At 38.1% G+C, this 22,196-nt stretch overlaps 1 protein-coding gene across 10 annotated transcripts in view; it reads right to left on the reverse strand.

Annotated features, from left to right (window-relative positions):
• Nucleotides 1-9,594, reverse strand: part of LOC131692100 (serine/threonine-protein kinase 10-like) — a 115,989-nt gene extending 106,395 nt beyond the window's left edge. For 8 of the 10 annotated variants that reach the window (XM_058978967.1, XM_058978963.1, XM_058978958.1 and 5 more), the window contains exon 1: nt 9,032-9,594. The gene's annotated coding sequence lies outside the window, so the exon portion shown is untranslated. Of the gene's footprint in view, nt 1-7,041; nt 7,637-9,031 lie in introns of those variants that run through there. The other 2 variants (XM_058978956.1, XM_058978955.1) reach the window with 1 other exon arrangement.
• Between the last annotated feature and the right edge of the window lie 12,602 nt (nt 9,595-22,196).

Raw genomic sequence — 22,196 nt, forward strand, 5'->3', positions numbered from 1 at the left:
GACAAAATAAATTGTAGAAAAGTTTGTCAATTATTTCATAAAATTTATCAATGTTGAGAGGAACAAATGAACTGCAGTCTTCAAGTCTTCTTGTCTTCCAATCTTCCAGTCTGACAGTCTTCCAGTTTTCCAGTCTTTTAGTCTTCCAATCTTCCAGTCTTCCGATCTTCCAATCGTCCAGTCTTACATGCATGTATCAGGAAACTAGCAGCTGGGAAAATGGATTCTGAGATGATTATGACTTTCATTGGTTTAGTTTTCGATAAAAATACACTGAAAAAAAATCAGTTTGGACAAGGAAAAGTTTTTTTCAAACAACTTTTTTTCCTTAAAAGTGCCCAGCTTGAATTTTTGACGGTAGGTAGGAAACATAATTACCTATCTTGCAACAAAATTTCATCCAAATCAAAAATGGGGTTTTTTGTAAATCGTAATCGTTGTAAAAAATCGACTTTAAATTTTTAAAATCGATTTTTTTCAGTGTAGGAATCAATGAAGAATTTTTTCAATATTTTAATTCGAAAATATAACTAATTTTGTGAAAACCATTTCTACAACATATTTTATAGGATTTGTCATTTTTAGACTATAGCCATTTGAAAAAAATTGGTACAAAAAGTTTGGCTTTTTGTGATAAAGTTCTCATGTACAGAAAGTTTCATTAAAATCTGAGAGGGTGCTGCCAACATTTGTTCGAGTTAGCGCGTAATTCGTCTATACGACGTCGTGTTGTTCCTAGCTACGAAGATTTCTTCAAAAATAGAATGCCACTTCCAGAACTGGCGGTATGTATGTACGTATGGTATGCGTGAGCTTGAAAGAGAAACGATATTCGATTCATGCCCGCTGCAATAAATGAACTGTTTGGTTCGTTTCCATCCGCATTCACGTTCGAATACAGTATGCAAAAAATAAATTATTATTTATTTTTATTATTCTCGTATTTTTGTTGAAAGAAAAGATTTGTTGTATCATATGATGGGGATATTTTTTATCCCTTTTTGGACAACTAGGGCCGAGAGTGGTGGCTAGCGGGTTTCATACATCCTTGACCTGACGAAGTTATGATTCCTTGAAAACAGGCAACGCAGATAAAAGGCCATCATTGAAATAAGTTCTGCGTGTGAGATGCATGAGATGCAGAATACCTGTAATTATTGCTTGTGACTTTATATGTACGAATCTAATTGTGAGTCCTGTGGTGGTGTGTGCGTGGAAGATGTGAGTTTTAGCGCTCGAGTTCAGGGGTGCATATCTGTCTGGGTTGGCGTGGGGTGTTTATAAATAGTGTAATAACGTGATCGCGAAGGGCTCGAGCGTTTGAATGCTAACGTGTCTTTAACTTTGCGTGCATAAATTCGATTTTATAATCGTGTGGCCATTCGCATATTCGCGTGTATTCTTGAACGATCACGCGTGGACCGTGAATCTGATAATTCATGCTTAGTGTATGGTAAAGGAACTTGTTGTCTAGTGGATATGAGTGTCATTTTTTATTGGTCCACCTGAAGGCATGAGTCTAGGCTGATCGAGAGTAGACTTCCGGACGTAACCGATTCATGATCGTGCGACCGGTGGGTTAATGCATGAGATCGCGGTTGGAAAGTTATAGGTATTGAAACGTTCACCTAATTACCGGGGTGTTTTAATGTTGGCGAAATTGCAGACTTAAGTATGTGCTGATGATTGAAATTTTATGTTCGCGTTTGTGACCAAGTTTGTGTTATCGCGAAAGCAAGGGGCGTTTATGCGTTTTGGATGAGAGAGATTGTGAATGTATATGAAAGAATATGCCATTGATTATGTTAGTGAATGCTAGTATGAATCTAACTCAAGATATGGTAATAAAAGGAAAAATAACATGCCAAATCAAAAGAAAAAAATGAAATGAGATTAAGTAGAAGCGTATAAATTGAGTCATATTTTTTATATACATGAGTAGTGGAAAAGTAACCCAATAGAAGTAAACCAAAATAGACCAATGAAGTAGAAGAAAAGAACGGGAGGGATGTACTTAAAGTTGCTTATATTTGGAAACATAGCCACTTTGTTTGACGGTTTGATTCGCGTAGATGAAGGTTCTTCAAGATTACTAGGCAGGTCTTGATCATCTGAATTGATATGGTCCCAATACTTTTGGATAGCACACTTAAATTTTAAATTTAATGCATTACGCAATTGAATGGTGTTTACATTTGAGTTTGAATTGGTATTTATTTTGGCTTAATCACTTAAACTTTAAAACATTGTGCAACTTGAATATTTAATTTTGATTGTGTGTAATGAACCAACGACCATAGGATACTGCATCGGTCTTGATCTAGTTGAATTGCAAAAATAATTCAATCTAGCAGTCGTCAGGGTATCCCCTAGCTTCTATTTACCACTTGAAGCACGCGCCGTGTTGCTACTAGATTCTGGGGACCACCAGAATCCAAGGTCTCCAAGCTACAAATCTCTAAGCATAAAAAGTTTCAGTCTGGAGTACGCCGCCAATCCCACGGGTATTATATGATGGGGATATTTTTAAAGGCTTAATTTGCCATTTCAGAGCCAATAAATAAAAAAAAATTAAATAAGTTTTATGCGGCAGTAAAGAGTTGTAGTCGAGTAGTGGTAACAAATTATAAAAGAAAACAGCGGAGGTGTCTTCAATTATTTTACATACTGTATGTTCGGTTTCAGATGCAAACTGAACTTTGTTTCCATGCTTGTTCTAAGAGGGATTATCGAGCAAAAGTGTAGCAGATATAAATTACGTAGTTCACTTATGCTTGAAAATGTAAACTATGCCAAATTTTGCCTTCACATAACAACAAATTAAAGTTTTCATTCATGAATGAATATATATTTCCTCTGCACTCAAGTATTCGTTTATGCATGATATTTCAATCAGTTGGTAATCGAATGAATGAGAGACGTTGAAACTGAACGTTGGTTTCGGTAAATTCAACGAGCAATAGGCAACAGAATTTCGCACCACTGACCAGTTCTAAATTTCATTTCATTTTAGTTGTCCTTATTACAGTTATAGTGGAAGAAGCATCGTTTTTCAAAAAAAAATGTACAATATTTTCGAAAATACTAGATAAGAAGAAATATCTCGATGCTTCAAAAAAAGACATCTAATAATGAAAGACACACATTGTTTGCCTTCTCTTTTGCTAATGATCCGGTCGCTTTAACATTAACCCCTTAACTCTGCATAATAAGCTAGCCAAAACCGCTGTATTTTGATCTGTACTGTAAAATTAGTGAAAAGTGCTATAGTGACACCGTAATAATCGAAGGAGAAAGTAAACAAAGAAAGTTTCTCATTGTTAGATATGACGTTTTGAATAAAAGCTCCAAAATCTTGCAAAACATCACACAAGACTAGAGCTTTGCTCAGAAACATTCGTTTCTGGAGTTAGCGTCGATCCAAAGGAACTCGAACCGCCTCTCCAATAACTAATTTAGTTATAGGTTTTGTGCTCTTTCCACACAAATGTGGTGTAAAACAATTTTCTCCGTAATGGAGAAAAAATAGTTTTTACCCAATTTTTTTTACCACTAAGGAGAAATATAGCATAATCCCGAATTAGTCAGGATGATTGTTAAAAGTTATATTCACGGTCATTGTGGAATAAGCGATAAGGGACCATTCATAAATTACGTAACGCTAAAATTGCCCAGAATGGACTCTCCCCTCCCCCCATGTAACAAATTGTCAGAAATTTCTCCATCCCACCCTCCTCTATTACGTAACAAATTCCTTGAAAAAAAATTATTTTCTTCGGTGAAAACATGTTACGTAACGAACTAGCACACTCCCCCTCCCCTCTATGTCACAACATGTCACAACTTGTCGTATCCCCTAGAATTTAAAGTTTCCATATTAAATTCTAACAATCAAGTTGATGTCTCATTATAATTAACTATTGACAATCGTGTTGGTTTCTACAGAAGAACAAGTTGCGAATAATCGAATCTACAGATAATCGAGTCCTGTCTGTACTTTTTGAATCAAACCAGTTACAGGAATTCAGGTATGAAATGTTATCTTAGTTATCGAACATGTATGCAAGAGATTCGAGATTCAAATGCTTGGAATTAGCATAGTGATGATGATTAATGTAGAATGACTGGGTGGTAATGACACTGCTGAGTTTCATTTTTGTTTCTCTTAGTGAAATAATGTTAGGTATTTCATTCCTGCCAAATCCATCACTTTCTATTCCCTTCTATTGATGGAAAAGTGAGATCAACTAAGTGAAATTATAAGTACTAAAGCTGGACGACCGTACGTGATAAAAATATATCAAGTTGTGTATATAGTAGCAAACACGTTTATCACCCTATTATCATCTTGACTTTAGTCGTACCAAACTTTAAATCCTTTGTTCAAGGCTAGATCCTAGTACATTCAGTCGTCGCGCTAGTTTCTAGTCAGAGTTTGATAAATGTTTATTCAATTCAAGTGATTACTCGACCAACTTTCCATGGCTTTGCATTCCATTATTATTCAAATAATCAATGAAGACGAGTCAATCAACACTTTATAACATTCAACATTTAGCGATTTTTTTTTTTCGTTTGGTGTGCAAGTTGTGAAAGTACTGGACGGAATGGATATGTGCAATAGAAGTCGACATTTTGCAGATGCAGTGAGATATTGTAGATGAGTGCCGCCAACACACAGGACGTTGCCGTGCTTTATTCGTTTAGAAAGGCTTCAAATAGTAAATAGAAGCTTACTGCAGCAGGGCAGTTTGCTGATGTCATCGTTGACTGCACACATCAAGTACCAGCCAGCCATCAATCCGCGCAATCTGCGGGTGGATTTACCACTACCACTACGGTTATTGCTTCTTTGGATTTTTTTTCTCCATTCAGTCATGCATTTTCTCCCGTCTTCCGTTTGCAGTCAACCACCTTGCTATATTGTTTTTCTCATTTCCACACCTGGCTGCTGATGATGATAGCGGCGACTCATTAGGTGCTACCATTACCTATTAGCAAAGAAAAAATAAAGTACCGAGAAAAAAATAGCACTAGCGAGTGTTGGTAACCTAGATCCGGACACGCCGGGTGATATAGCTGTCGTCTCATCAACATCATAAAGTAATTTTCTCCCTACTGCACCTGGCCGTGATAGTTTCCATCTACCTTAAGTGAATAGAAGGAATTGTTCTCGATCTTTTTTTTTTTTATTTTCTGAAAACAAGGGCGTATTCAAAATTCCTGTATCCTGAAAACATTGGTATAGGTATATGTTGAAGGTGTTAGTAAAAAAAAAACATTTCAATAACAAACCAAGCTTCCAGTAGCACAATACGCAAGCAAAGCTAAACAATCTAAATGTGTTATGTGTACCACAAAATGTCACTGGGAGAAGTGTTTGTTTATAAAGCAAAGCTAAATAAATCGACTTTAACAAACTTGTCTCACTTGCATAAGTGTGCACGTTTGAATGCTTTGATCTTATCTCGAATAACTTAGTCTCAACACAGAGGGAGCTGACTGCGATAAGATAAAAATTTTCAGCAATGATTTCATTGTACAAAAACCCGGTAGGTACAATACGCAATGAAATGCCCATTCAATTCAGGTTAAATTTGACGCAGTATTTTGAAGAATTTAGCATTTGGTTAGCAGAAATGTATCAATTTTCAGCATACCTAATTCTGTACATCAATTATCCAAATTTCACCTTATCAAAAAATAATCTGGCTGAAATGCAATGCATTATATTCCATTTGATTCGATTTTAACTAAGACCCTATTCAGGATCTTAACTAAAAAGATATATTGAATTTAAATAACATAAGGTTTGAGGTTTTTTTGGAATTGATCATCTATGTCACCTTTGAAGTTCTATAAAAAAAAATCTTAGTTTCGTCCTCTAGTTTTAATATTTTGAGAATACTCTGTTCAACTTATATATAAACAGAGAAAAATGTTAAATAATGGAAAATTCAAAAAAAAGTTAAAAGTTGACTATAAAAGTTTTTGACCGGTTGGGCAACACTGTTAGGCGGTTCGTTTCGTCCACATACTTCGCCGTCGTGACACAACGGCTCCAGTAAAGAATACAATTCATGGGTACAATCTCAATCTCAACGTATTTAGACACACAACTTGCAGCGGAAAAAGTTTGTAGGTATACGGAGCGTCTTGCTGGAACGGATTGCCGATAGAAATCAAACAAGAAAACCGGAAATACGTCTTCAAGAATGTACTGAGCAGAATATTATAGTTTTAATGCAAGCTAGATTGTATATTTTATTCGCTCCTAATGTTAACTGTTAACTCTAACCAAAACCACTTTTCCTTGACCTGATGTACAGTGTAAACTAACAGATTTTCGAACGCATTAAAAATGCAAATCACAAAAAGAAGTTATACATGGTAGAATTATTTTTACGTTGCACTGGTTTGACACCATTTAAGAACAAAAACGCTACAATAATGATCGTGGCCTGTTGTGGTGGCTTTATTATTATGCTCGGCGTGATATAAAATACGCTATCAAGCTATCTTCACAAATAAACATACATACATGCTCGGGATCACCGTTACTCTAAAAAAACGTGCATCCAGCAGTCCAAATGTAACATACCGAACTAGTTATCACAAACACGAAAATCATCCCCAACCCCACCATGAACGGAGACGAGATGTGTGTTCTGCCGTCTGCGTAATGTATCAGACGCTTACGAACCCACATCGAACATAAAAAAAACATACCGAAAAATCCACTTGTCCAGCTTGAACTCACTTGCTCACACGGATCCGTGAGTCGCACCTTAACATGTGAGCTAGTGAGAAACAAGAAAGACGAGACGTCAAAACTCGAACGAATCCAATATGGAGTAGCTGTTCGTCATGTTTGATTATTCAACGGTAATGAAAAACTAAGCAGGAATTTTCTACATGTCAGTTTACAACTCACATTTATTGTAAATTTTCAAATATAAGCGATATTGCACACCAAATCCATGTTTTGATTTCCGCTAACCAACAGTGGCGAAATAAGTTTTTTAAGGTATTATAACTCACCAAATTTAACGCAATTATTCATGCAATGTTTACGTCGTCGTAGCCATCTGAAAGGTGTTCAACTTTGAATCTACTCCAACCCACTGCTTCTTTTGCTTTCCTATATTGTTTTTTTCTTCTTTTTTACACTGCACAGACACTGCAGAAGGAATTGGATGATTACTTTTTCGTCTGCGTGTTGAAAATCCAAATTACACTTTTCTCACTCACGTATTAACACAACGTTCGGTTCGTTTTCCTACTTCACGTAACCTTCCACGAAAAAAAATGCGTAGAATTGAACTTATTTTATCATTTAATTAGTAATGTCGAATCCACAGAGAAAGTTTAGCTTCACTTTAAACTCACATACACGCCTTCCGGCCTCTCACATTAAATCACCACTACCAATCGGTTCCAGATAAAATCCAATCAATCGCTAATCGGATAATCATTTCACGGCGCACTTCCACTATGTTCCAAGGTGCGGAAACAACAAGTACAGTTTGATCAGCTATGAATTATGTGGCACAATCTGATCAGCAATAAATTCATTCACAAAATCTTTCCAACAGTTTGCGACATACCACTGGCTGCGTTGAATTCTTCTCCTGTACTGTGAAATAGATATGATTTGTACGGCTACTCTGGCTCCAATGTATGTATATGAGTTTTGCCACGAAATTGGTCATCAGACAGTGTTGGCAGTGAATATTTTCTTGGTTCAGTTTTCTCGATCCATAATTGTATTCAGCTTTTTACGTGCCATTATGGCAGTAAATATCGTCCTGTTCGTAATATTTTGACAATAGTCGCTTACGTTACCCGTCCATTAAGAGAATGTCCTCCAATGCGTTGTACGCTAGGGGCAGATCACTTGTGATGCATTTTTAAAAATCAGCGAAATTAAATGCATTTATTTCCATCAAAATAGAAATTCATAATGCATTTTGCGTTGCGTGCAATGTCTTTTGAGTTGCGTGTAAGACGTCAGAACCCTACGAAAAAACTGGCCCTACATTCCACAAAACGTCGAACAAAGTGGATCAGCGTAGGACGTTTTTGAACAAACTTTTCTGCGAGTGCAAAGTTGATGCAAAAATGGAAATTAAATGCATTTTTTCTAATTTGATGCGATTTTTTTATACATTCCTAGGGTGATCTGCCCCTAGGTTGTACGTCTGTTCAACAAAGGCCAAACAAATTGTGTATTACAGTCAGTTTTGCGTAAACAACTATTGTCGGAATAGGGACTGTTTGAAAATTACGAACAAGGCAAAATTGACCGCTATTACGGTGCGTGAAAAGTTGGACAGAACCTATTAGGTCAAACCTCGATAGTTACACAAATGATCTCCGACAGAAAAATATGATTTAAAGATTATTACATGGGTGCGTTTCGACTTCGTCTCATCAGAAACCGACACTAATTTTTTGTCGGAATAGATTAGCGAGGCTTGACGCAAATCCCTAAACTAAAACACACTTTGTATTTCAATCGAACGACTGAGCATAGAGCATATTATTTGAAAATATTCATGCATGTAACCAGTAACCACTTTCATAAGTGAAAAACTTAACATTATTTGTAATTGTAATTTTATTAGTGTTAACGAGAACCTGGTAGTGAAAACTGTTTTTCAGGTCAAGAAAAAATAACATTATATTTTTAACAAATAGAAAGACTAAACGTACTCCAGTTCTTTGTGGCCAGAAAGTAACGATCAAGTTTGCGGTCAGCCACCGATACGAAACGGTAGTTCAATAGTAATTCTTCAAAAGGACTAATGAGACTTTTGTAAACAAACTTATTTCGCTCATTATTCCGCCACCGAGTTGAATTTTATGAAAAATACACATGAATCAACATCTTTACCCTTGGCAGAATCAATTTCAAATGTTTTCTGTGTTGAAATGATACCAAATTAAGAGAAATCAGCAAAAGTTTGTTTACAAATCTTATTAGCCCTATTCAAATGTTGATATGGAATTCAAAGTCCATCGTACTCACCCGCATTCGCCTTCAATAGTGCCGCTATCGAAAACGTCAAACAAACCAACTTTCATCTAATGTAGATTTTTTTCGTCTCCCACAACGAATCAAATGCATAAAAGTAGACTCTGGTACAATGTAAGTGATAATAATTTTTTTTTTTTATACCTACTTTACCAGCATTTGAAAACACTTAACTATGTATTTAAATAAACATCCAATTTGCCACTATACCGAAGTTATGCATACGAAAAAGCTACACTATATTGTCAACTAGCAGCACTGTTCAACCAACGAAGCAGTCATCACTTTTTTACTGCCATTAAATTTTTTCGCGTTGAACTGAGCTCGAGGCAATCAAGATTGGAAACGTAGAGGAAAATATCCTTCCATTTCCCGGACAACTTTAACACTTAGCACTACATGACAATCCTAGCGCAAACTATTTCACAAAATAATGCGAATCGATTTTTAAATCACTAATTTTTCGCTATTGGAAAATCCACACAAAATTAAATTTGTCGTTCCATCCATTTACCACACACTCGACACTTCACCTTCTTACGACTGGTTTCTTTCGATGAGTGAGCTGGATTGGATTTTGGAAGTCGGTTGGCTTTCTCACTCGTGCGACTGACTGCCAACGCACACATCCACCTGAATGAGCAGAATAGAACAAGAGTGTGAAAGAGAAGACGATTGCGAAAACTGAACGAACAGCTCGCAGACAATAAGACCAAGACAGTACAGGTGGGCGCATTTTTTCTATGTTGAGTGCGGTTGTCATACTTCTTCGTTAAAAAAGGGGGTACACGGATACGAAAAACTACCAAAAGTTGAAACTCAAAACTACCTAAATTTTAGTTAAAAAAAACTTATTCTGCGGGTTGTTTTATTTTTCCGTGTAGTATCCCTTACAGCGATGTATAGACGTTGATAATAACGGCGCAGAATCCCTCTCCGGATAGAATTTTACAATAGCATTTACCCTACAAGCAATCATAAAACAATAAATATTGTTTCAACATTGTTCGATGCCAAGTTCTCACAGTAGATTAACAATAAAATTTCATGAAACAATAAATTTCACTGTTCAGCAAAAAACTGATACAGTGCATTCATACACTGAAAAAAATCCAAACGTTAATTCTATTTGCTTCAAAACCGCTTAAAATTCATATGAAGAAGAAATGCTATTGTTATCTCGCGCACACATACCTTCCACAGTTTATAAAGAACAGTTGCGCAAAGGCTGAAGCAAATCTACCTATCGAACACTCAAAATGTCTACCTATCGAACACGAAGAATAACAATGCTCGAATGCGTGGGGAGTATCGTTATTATGTGATTATAATTATAAGAAAAAATTCAATGATGTAATATTAACATTATTTCAAACCAGGAATATTTCGCTTAAAGATATAATTATTAAAAAAATATATGTGCTCTGATATTTAAATTTTGTACTATTGAAAACACCGGAACAGCTCTGGGTAGTGTTAATAATGTTCCACTGACAGTGGAAATATGAAAGTATTCCTCATAGTTAAAGTGCAGCTAAAATTTTGACAAATTTGTGTATGCATTCCACTTATGTACTTATTCAAATTTATCTTACGCTGCAAATTCGACTGTTTTTGTCACTTCCCAATCAGACGGCAAGAGGCAAAAATCAATACATTTCGTTCTTAGTTGCGGATCAGTTGGAAACCAGAAAAGCTTAAATTCTTTATACGATGTTATCGTACTAATTTTCACAAAATAAAACTAAACACTTAATTTTAAATTTTGAAATGCGCAAAATTAACTTCTAACTGAAGCGTTCGGATGAAGTCATTTGAAATTTAACTAAAAATAAAAGGTTGCCAAAATTTAAAAAAGACCAATGATTGATCCAATGTTGCCAATCCTCTTTACGCAACTCTACAATTAAAAACTCTGATACCTTCTACGTGTCAACTGTATAAACTATGTATGCACACACATAAGTTATATGTGCATATTGTTATAGAATGGGATTTTATGTGCCTAATAGTTATGAAATGTGAATGTAAGATTAATCTTTCTTGTAAATACACACATTAGGTTTATGTGCCAGCAAATAGTGTCTATATGCCTCCGTTAATTGCAAAAATCTATGTGTAAAATCAATAGGCATAACGTTTACTTTTTTTTGAGTGTATTAAATTTTACTGTTTTCGAGAAAAAATGTATTAAGAAAAATTGATTTTTTAATGTTTTCACTGTGAAAGTCTATTTTACATTGAAATTTACTGTAAAAACGTTAAAGTTAATTGTTTTTGTATTGTAGCATAACACTAAAACTTACTGTAAATTATTGTAAAATTACTGTACTGTCACAGTGAAAATCGTGGTTTTGTTACTGTACATTTCTATTCGGGTATGGATAACGACTCGACACATCTCTACAGCGGACCCTACACGAGACAAGAATATTGTCAATAAAAATATTGTCAAGACTGCTTCAATATGTCAATCCCATTTGAATTCTACGGAATCAATATTTTTAAAATGTACTTACACGATCAATATATTGATCAATAATTGGTTTATTGTCAATATTTCTGCTCGCGTAGGGTCCGCTTATTTTATTCTTTTTATTGATCTGCCAGTGTCATTCCAATCGAACACGAGACCTGTCAATGGCCCTCGTTCCAGAGAAATTCGAAACGATTTTCTTCGGATTGAGTGTTTTTGACAAGTCTCGTGCTCGATTGGAATGACACTTACAAATAAATAAGATAGAGATGGCCAGTCTTTATCCAGAGGGATTCAGCGATTTTAGTTGATAGTAGTCAACATATCTAGCCAAACCTGTCAAATGATCCAAAGTACTTTTTGTATACTTTCTCTTTCGCTAACTCGGCCGTTTATACTTTTGTTCCTTAACTCTCAGCATAATATGCTAGTCGAAATCAGAGTTTTTCGATACATCCTGAAACAAGATTGAAAAGTTTTATGATGACGCCATAATAAAGAGAAAGTAAACAAAAAGAGGCTCTCATTTGCACTTAGGACCATTTGACATGTTTGTCGAGATATGATGGGCATAGCCCTAATCGCTTTTAGGCCCATGTCGCCCATGCTCTTGCATTAGATTGTGTTGATTTTAATGAAGACGAATATTGGCTTGAAAAAATGACCGTCTAGAGGATAGATAAACCCAAGACGGTGCAGATATAGTTCATTTATTCATAGTTAGATTGTTGATTCAATACTACCGCCAATTTTAAGTGTTATAATATTAAATCATAAATGTTCACCGAAATAATGAACACTTTTTTCGAATAGATTTGACTCATCAAATTAGTTTTGAGCCGTACTGAAACTTCAAGATTACACTTGAAAATTATGTGTGCAAATTTTAAGTGTCAACGTATTAAATAATAAATGTATTGCTTGTGGCACTAAAAACTGGATTCTAACCGCATTGCGCACTTACTATTCTATTAAATTCTTCCCATAGACTGGTTAGTTCGACTGGTCTGTCTATGAAAGTACCATCTCTACCACTTGAAATACATGTGTTTTGACAGATCGCAGTTTTCAGTAGCAGCTTGATCTTTCGAATTTCGAAAGCGCGAAATCCAAATTAGTGGGAAGTGCGCAATATTTCCCATGAAATCCTAAATCCCCAAGAGAATAGACGAATAGTGTAAAGCCAAAACCTACATTATTGAGCAGACCAATCATGCAAGTAAATAAACATTATTCATGCCTGAGTTGGAGGAGATAAGAATTGTACATCCATCAAAAAAGAAACATAACTTTTCGTCAGAATTCAGTCAGTTTTTTCGAAATATAATAGAAGTCATTTATACGGCCAATTTCTTAACTTGAATAAAAACCGGTTTTCGTTGAAAACCGGATTTCGGCTAATTGATCATCAGTAACCTGAAAACTGGTTTTCAGTGAAAACTGGTTTTCAGTGAAAACTGGTTTTCATCCAGTGAAGAAATTGGCCGTTAAAGTGCTGACTGTGGAAGATGTTGCCAAAATACTAGTGTTGAAAACATAAAGGGAGTGTTGCCGTTTTGACTGAATTTCACTATTCGTCTCTCTCCCTTATTCTCTCTATCAAATTCCAATTAAGATTTCAGACAGCTGATTTACAACCACAGATGCAATGCATCGCCAAAGGATTTTGGTTTGTTTGCCTCACGAAATACCCTAACCTCAACCTGTTTTTGCAGCGCAAAATGTTTTGTTTTCCTCACGAAAAAATTCGGTATCATTTCTTTTTTATCGGGAGTAGAAAGGTCAATGAATACCAAAGCGCACGCAGAAGAATCCGACCTTTTTGGAACAACAAAAACAAAGACTAATCGAGACTACCAACTCACGAAGAAGTACTCCAAATTTCATGGTACATCGTGTACTAGATCTTTTGAAGTAATCGAGGAAGATGGTCCCTTAAGTTTTGCCAACCTTGACAAATAAATCCGGTGATCGAACATTCTATCAGGCTCGTAAAGTTGGTAGCAATTGTTTATTGTTCGTTACTAATGTGGTTTTCGTTTGAAGCGAAACTGAGTCAGTTCCTAACCTCAACTGCTGTCAAAATGTATGAACTGACAGCAGTTGGGGTTAGAACCTGACTCAGTTTCAGGTTCAAGCGAAATCGCCATAAGATCGTTGCTACATGCATTTGTTATTGTTTATGAGCAAAAATGTGCAAAGGTTTTTAAATCATGCAACACAACCGAGATTGGGAGAAAGCAGCTCGTTAAATAGACTACGAAAGCTGTCAGAAGATTAGTGAAGCGTAAGGGAATTACGTACTTAAAGGGGGTTCTACTTGTACTCGTAAAGGGCGAAGAAATAGTTAATATTTTAATGACAGCTTTAAGCATTTCAATCTGAACAGCTTTTCATTGTAAAGAAATTATATGATTTCAGATGTTTTGAGGCAGTTTGTAATATTAAAACCGATGATGAATTTGCGTCGTGCCAGAGACCTTATGACACATTAAAAAAGGGAAACAAATTTGGGTTAAAACTTAAATTTTTCGGATTTTATGACTCACACTCAATTTCTGATCTTATGACACAAGGCTTGTGCGTTCCGGATGTTGCGTGCCATGCTAATGAATACGTAATGGCATCCGCAAACAACAAATTTTGAAAAAAAATGTTTCTGAATAAAATATAAATAAACAATCCATCACAACCTTGATCACAACCGATGTCAAGGAATATACAGCACTCTCCAAAGAAAAGCAAAGCACCTTCAATTATAAACTCGTTTTCTATTTGACATTTCGAAGGACCCTCTAGTACAAGATGAGCTGAGAACCTCTTGAACCATGAGAAACTCGTGAGTCCGCCGTCTCAATTAGTCTCCGACAAAACGTTTAGTTGAATTTCAAACTTAACTTGTTTTAAACTGAAATCTAGAGCTTTTATTCAAAACGACATATCTACAATGAGTGACTCTCTTTGTTTACTTTCTCTTTCGATTATTACGGCGTCACTATAGCACTTTTCACTTATTTTACAGTACAGATCGAAAGACGGTTGTTTTGACTAGCATATTATGCAAAGAGTTGAGCGATAAATGTTAAAGCGACCGAATCAGAAGAGAAAGTAACAATGAGAGTCACTCATTGTAGATGTCTTTTTGAAAAAACGCTCAAGAAATGGGCGTTTCTTGAAAGAATGTATTTAGTTTAGTTCAACAAATACTTCTATTTGCATTTTAAATAGAAACATTGTTGAAACAAAAAAAAATTGTTTGATCGAACTGATCCTAGGGGCAGATCACTTGTGATGCATTTTTTTTGCTGTTAATTTCAAACAACAGTATTGATTGAATTAAACCTGAATCTTGTTCTACTAAAAACAGGAAAATATTGGTAAATTAATACCAAAATGTATTTATTCTTACTTAGGGTTACCAACCGTCCTTATTTGAAAGGACATGTCCTTATTTTCAAGGTTTTTGGAAATCGTCCTTATTTTAATTCAAATGTCCTTATTTTTAGTCTCAAACCTTGGCATATACAGGGTGATGTTTTTTAACAGGGCATGTCATGTTATTGTAGTTTAGTATTGTTTGCCACCACAGTATGCTCACCATTTTCAAATTATTCAACTATATTTCGAAAATCAGCGATCTGTGAGAAATGTGTTTCGTGCACTCCGACAATAATATGGTCGACATAATCGGCCAACTGACTCCACTATTCGCCATACAATCAAAGAGTAAAAGTTGCAATTCTCGTTATTGGATGATTAGCGAAAAAATCGACCACATCCAGCACGCATTGAAGAAAACATAGCGATGGTGACATTCCCAAGCATCAGAAACCAGCATTACTCGCCTAATTAGCCAGATACCACTTGAAATCCGTCATCAAAAATTGGACCAGTCGAATGGATTACCTCAAGCGCCAACATGGTCAATATTTAAAATGAATTGTTTTCAAACAATAAATGGCAAAAATGTTATTTCGATGGGCAAATAAATATTTCGCGATTTACTCAATTTTTCAATTTTTTGCGAGATCAAAAAAACGTCATGATGAATCACCCAGTATTAAATTATTCAGATCAACTTTATTCCAAGAGAATTAATTTCGATTGTCAATTTCAAATACTTCCAGCGATTGTTTTTGTTAATGAATACTCTCTGCGACTCATTCCAACCAAAAGTTCTTTTACTCAGTAACCGAAATTTGTTCATACGTCTCCCAACCTTTGAACGGAACGGATCGTTATATTTCACAGTGGTGTTCGGTTTGTAAATTTTAGTGAGTCAAGGTCATCCTTTGTTCGTTCGTTAGTTGCCGTTCTGCTGGTGCCGACAGTAAATCCAGTACATTGTTTTCGCTGGTGCGGAACAATCGACGTTGTTTGCAGATAAGTTTTGCTTTATTTTTTTCCCTCGTTTGCTTTCTTTCCTTTTCCCTACTTTTACTCTACCTTGTAATCAAATAATAAGACACATTCCCGTTTATATAACGCTCTGCCCTCGTGCTTAAATGGCCGAGGGCGAAATACCATCTGATGTAATCATGGAAGTCCCTGATCCCCCTAATACTCGCATTGCTCCCCGTATAAAGCAGTACCCAGAAGGTTCCTCTGGGCCATGGGTGGTATATTTTCGGACCGGAGAGAAACCGGTTAATATATTAAAACTTTCTCGAGATCTGACTGCTAATTACCCGGCCGTAACTCAGATAACACGTGTTCGGGCAAACAAGATACGTGTTCTAGTGAATGATCTCGGCCAGGCAAACGCGATTGCTTGCTGTGAGCGCTTTACGCGGGAATTTAAAGCGTACGTGCCTTGTGTGGCCTGTGAAATCGATGGGGTAGTGTCCGAACCGGGCCTGAAATGCGAAGAACTGTTGGAGCACGGGGTTGGCTGCTTTAAGGACCCCTCTCTTGAACAGATTAAGATCTTAGAATGCAAACAATTGTATACCGCAAACACCGAGGGAGGTAAGACTACCTACTCTCTATCAGGCTCGCTTCGGGTGACATTCGCCGGGTCCTCTCTTCCCAACTACATCCTCATTGACAGGGTTCGCCTACCAGTTCGCCTGTTTGTACCGCGGGTCATGAGCTGCAGCAATTGCAAGCAGTTGGGCCACACAGCCACATATTGTGGAAATAAGAAACGATGCGGCAAATGCGAAGGAGAGCATGAGGATGACTCTTGCGACAAAGAAACTGAAAAGTGTATTTGCTGCGGGGGCCCTTCACATGCTCTTAAATCATGCCCTGCGTACAAGCAGCGCGGGGATAAAATTAAGCGCTCCCTTAAGGAACGCTCAAGGCGTTCTTATGCAGAAATGCTAAAGAAAGCTTCGCCATCTGTCCTGTCCGAAAATCCCTATGCTGGTTTGGCTAACGTTGAGCAAGAATCTGACGACCCACGAGAGGGAACATCTTTGGTTAACCCAGGGGAATCCAGGAAGAGGAGAAATCCAGCCTCCCCTACATTGCCCCGTAAGGGTGCCAAGGTGTCGTCCACTCAGAGTGCGCCATCTACAACCAATAAATCCAACGGAAGTGATGCACAAAAGTCGAAGCAATTTGCTCCAGGACTTGGAAATATTAATTCTAACAAGGAGTACCCACCACTTCCAGGGACACCAAAAACCCCAAGTGTCCCCTTTTTTCAAACAGATACTCAGTCCAGTAGCGGACTAATGAAATTTTCTGACATAGTGGACTTAATTTTCACAGCTTTCAATGTTACTGATCCTCTTAAAAGCCTTCTGATACGTTTTCTCCCTATAGTGCAAACATTTTTGAAGCAATTGACTACTAAATGGCCCCTCCTTGCAGCGATCGTATCCTTCGATGGCTAAGTCATCGAACGAGGTCACCGATTCGATCACTGTTCTACAGTGGAACAGCAGAAGTATCCTCCCGAAAATCGATTCCTTTAAATTTTTACTAAATAGTTTAAAATGTGATGCTTTCGCATTATGTGAAACTTGGTTAACTTCCGATATAAATCTCAACTTCCACGACTTTAATATAATTCGTCTGGATCGAGAAAACCCCTATGGAGGAGTACTTTTGGGGATCAAAAAGTGCTATTCTTTCAACCGAATTAACCTCCCTTCAACACCAGGCATTGAAATTGTCGCTTGTCAAGTTTTAATCAAAGGTAAAGACCTTTGCATTGCTTCCATCTACATTCCTCCTAGAGCCTCGGTAGGGCACCGAACGCTTTGTAATATCACGGAATCCTTACCGGCACCGCGGCTAGTTCTGGGAGACTTTAACTCGCACGGTACGGTATGGGGCTGTCTTCATGATGATAATAGATCAACATTAATCCAAGATCTTTGCGATAATTTCAACATGACCATCTTAAACACGGGAGAAATGACGCGGATTCCTACACCACCAGCACGCGCAAGCGCGTTGGATTTATCGCTTTGCTCGACATCGCTACAGTTAGATTGCATGTGGAAGGTGATCCCTGATCCCCACGGTAGCGATCATTTGCCTATCGTGATTTCAATTGCTAACGGTTCAAGACCATCGAAAACAATCAATGTCTCGTATGACCTCACACGGAACATTGATTGGAAGAGTTACGCGACCGCGATATCCGTTAAAATCGAATCCACTCAAGAACTTCCTCCGGAGGAAGAGTACAGGTTTTTGGCTGGCTTGATTCTCGACAGTGCGAATCAAGCTCAGACTAAACCAGTACCCAGCGCGAATAACCATGGACGGTCTCCCACCCTGTGGTGGGATAAAGAGTGCTCAGAGCTGTACGCGGAAAAGTCCACTGCATATAAGGCCTTCCGGGAAGACGGGTTACCCGCTAGCTATCAACAGTACGCGTCGTTAGAAAGGCGAATGAAGAGTAATGAAAGCCAAAAAACGCAGTTATTGGCGCCGGTTCGTCGACGGGTTAACGAGAGAAACAGCGATGAGCACTCTTTGGGGTACGGCTCGACGTATGCGTAATCATAATAGTACCAACGAGAACGTGGAATATTCAAACCGTTGGATATTCGCTTTCGCCAAGAAGATCTGTCCGGACTCTGTCCCGGTACAGAAAACGTACCGCGCCGCGTCTTCTCACGATACCGCGAACGAAACACCGTTTTCGATGGTGGAGTTCTCACTTGCTCTCTTATCGTGCAACAATAACGCCCCAGGGTTAGACAGAATCAAATTCAACTTGCTGAAGAATCTGCCTGACACTGCAAAAAGGCGCCTGTTGAATTTATTTAACAAGTTTCTTGAGGGTAACATTGTCCCTTATGAATGGAGGCAAGTGAAGGTCATCGCCATCCAAAAACCAGGAAAACCAGCCTCCGACCACAACTCGTATCGGCCGATTGCAATGCTGTCCTGTATTCGGAAGTTGTTCGAGAAAATGATCATGTTTCGCCTCGACAATTGGGTTGAAGCAAATGGCTTACTGTCAGATACACAATTTGGCTTCCGCAAAGGCAAAGGGACGAACGATTGCCTTGCGTTGCTTTCTACAGAAATCCAAATGGCCTATGCTAACAAAGAGCAGATGGCATCAGTCTTCTTGGATATTAAGGGGGCTTTTGACTCAGTTTCTATCAACATTCTGTCAGAGAAGCTGCACCGGCATGGTCTTTCACCAATTTTAAATAACTTTTTGCTAAACCTGTTGTCTGAAAAGCACATGCACTTTTCGCATGGCGATTTAACAACATCGCGATTTAGCTACATGGGTCTTCCCCAGGGCTCATGTCTAAGTCCCCTGCTCTACAATTTTTACGTGAATGACATTGACGATTGTCTTGCCAATTCATGCACGCTAAGGCAACTTGCAGACGACGGGGTGGTCTCTGTTACAGGGCCCAAAGCTGCCGACTTGCAAGGACCATTACAAAATACCTTGGACAATTTGCTTGGGCTCTTCAGCTGGGTATTGAGTTCTCCACGGAGAAAACTGAGTTGGTTGTTTTTTCTAGGAAGCGTGAGCCGGCGCAACTCCAGCTTTTATTAATGGGTGCAACAATCAACCAGGTTTTCACATTTAAATATCTCGGGGTTTGGTTCGACTCTAAAGGTACCTGGGGATGTCACATTAGGTATCTGAAACAGAAATGCCAACAAAGGATCAATTTTCTCCGAACAATAACTGGAACATGGTGGGGTGCTCACCCAGGAGACCTGATCAGGTTGTACCAAACAACGATATTGTCGGTGATGGAGTACGGGTGTTTCTGTTTCCGCTCCGCTGCGAACATACACTTCATCAAACTGGAGAGAATCCAGTATCGTTGCTTGCGCATTGCCTTGGGTTGCATGCACTCGACCCATACGATGAGTCTCGAAGTGCTGGCGGGCGTTCTTCCGCTAAAAAATCGATTTTGGGAACTCTCATATCGATTGCTCATCCGATGCGACATTCTGAACCCGTTGGTAATTGAAAACTTCGAGAGGCTCGTCGAGCTTAATTCTCAAACCCGTTTTATGTCCTTGTACTTCGACTACATGGCACAGAGCATCAATCCTTCTTCGTACAATCCCAACCGTGTCCGTTTCCTAGATACTTCTGATTCTACTGTATTCTTCGACACATCCATGAAGGAAGAGATTCGTGGAATTCCGGACCATATACGCCCGCAGGTGATCCCCAATATATTTTATAATAAATTCCGAGAAGTCGACTGCGACAAAATGTTTTACACTGACGGATCAAATCTCGATGGGTCCACTGGCTTCGGTATCTTCAACAATACTATCACCGCTTCATTCAAGCTCAATGATCCCGCTTCAGTTTACGTCGCAGAGTTAGCTGCAATTCAGTACACCCTTGGGATCATCGACACTCTGCCCACAGATCACTACTTCATCGTTTCGGACAGCCTCAGCTCTATCGAGGCTCTTCGTGCGGTGAAGCCTAAAAAGCAATTACCGTATTTTCTGGGGAAGATACAGGAGTCCTTGTGTACGTTATCTGAAAAATCTTATCAGATTACCTTTGTTTGGGTCCCCTCTCATTGTTCTATCCCGGGCAATGAAAAGGCCGACTCATTAGCAAAGGTGGGCGCATTAAATGGTGACATATACGAAAGACCAATCTGCTTCAACGATTTTTTTAGTATTTGTCGTCAGAGGACGCTCAACAGTTGGCAAACCTCGTGGAGCAATGGGGAACTTGGACGATGGCTACATTCGATTATCCCAAAGGTATCAACGAAGCCTTGGTTCGGGGGGATGGATGTGGGTCGGGATTTTATTCGTGTAATGTCCCGACTTATGTCCAATCACTACACCATGGATGCGCATTTGCGGCGTATTGGGCTTGCGGAGAGTAGTTTGTGCGCTTGTGACGAGGGCTATCACGACATCGAACACGTTATCTGGGTGTGCGCCGGGTATTGTGACGCCAGGTCTCAGTTAAAGGAATCCCTTCGGGCCCGAGGTAGACCACCCAATGTACCAGTCCGAGATATGCTGGCAACTCGTGATTTCCCCTATATGTCCCTTATTTATACCTTCATAAAAACGATAAATATCCCAATTTAGCCCCTCTCTTTTATTTCTCGTTTTTAGAGTTTCCTCCTGCCTTGTGGAACCGATCAGCTCCAGAGTGCCACTATGTAACCGCCGTCGCCCTTACCACTACGCCTGCATAGAAGGAAACTGAAGCGAGAGCGACTCGAGGTCCGATGACTTTTGAAGGATTCCCCGCGGGTCCGAAGAATACCATCCGCCAATCCGTTACTCGACGACTTACTATACTGAGGCGCAAATTTGATTCGCTGATCCCCCTCCCCCCCCCCCTCCGTTCGAGCGAAAGTTGCAAGTTTTGCTCTTCTTTCCCTGTCTCTCCCCTGTCCTTGATACAACTGCTGCTACACTGATGCGGAAATAAGCCACCCTTTGAATATCTTGACCAAGCATAAGTTTTAGTTAAAAAATTCAAATTAGTATTCTGTATTCCTACACTCAAAAAGAAGTAAACGTTATGCCTATTGATTTTATACATAGATTTTTGCAATTAGCGGAGGCAGATAGACACTATTTGCTGGCACATAAACCTAATGTGTGCATTTACAAGACATATTAATCTTACATTCACATTTCATAACTATAAGGTACATAAAACCCGATTCTATAACAATACGCACATATAACTTATGTGTGCGCATATATAGTTTATACAGTTGACACATAGAAGGTATGTGTGCGCGTGATAACAGTAACATTTCTTCTTCACATGAATTTTAAGTGGTTTGAAGCAAATAGAATTAACGTTTGGTTTTTTTTCAGTGTAGTTTTAAGATAGCTATAATTTTTACTCTTTATTGAAACTCTTGTCCTCCATCTTGTAAATAGAATTGAATCCCTAGTTTTAAGATTTCTGTGAAATTTCTCATAAATATTTGTTCCCCCTTTTGTGTACTAAACTATATTGTTAGTTTTAAGATAACCGTAAAATATTTCGTAAAATACTATTACTCCCCCTCTTGTACACTGAAAAAAATCCAAACGTTAATTCTATTTGCTTCAAACCGCTTAAAATTCATATGAAGAAGAAATGCTATTGTTATCACGCGCACACATACCTTCTATGTGTCAACTGTATAAACTATGTATGCATACACATAAGTTATATGTGCATATTGTTATAGAATGGGGTTTTATGTGGCTAATAGTTATGAAATGTGAATGTAAGATTAATATTTCTTG

Source organism: Topomyia yanbarensis, chromosome 3 (assembly GCF_030247195.1).
Source record: "Topomyia yanbarensis strain Yona2022 chromosome 3, ASM3024719v1, whole genome shotgun sequence".
NCBI lineage: Eukaryota > Metazoa > Arthropoda > Insecta > Diptera > Culicidae > Topomyia > Topomyia yanbarensis.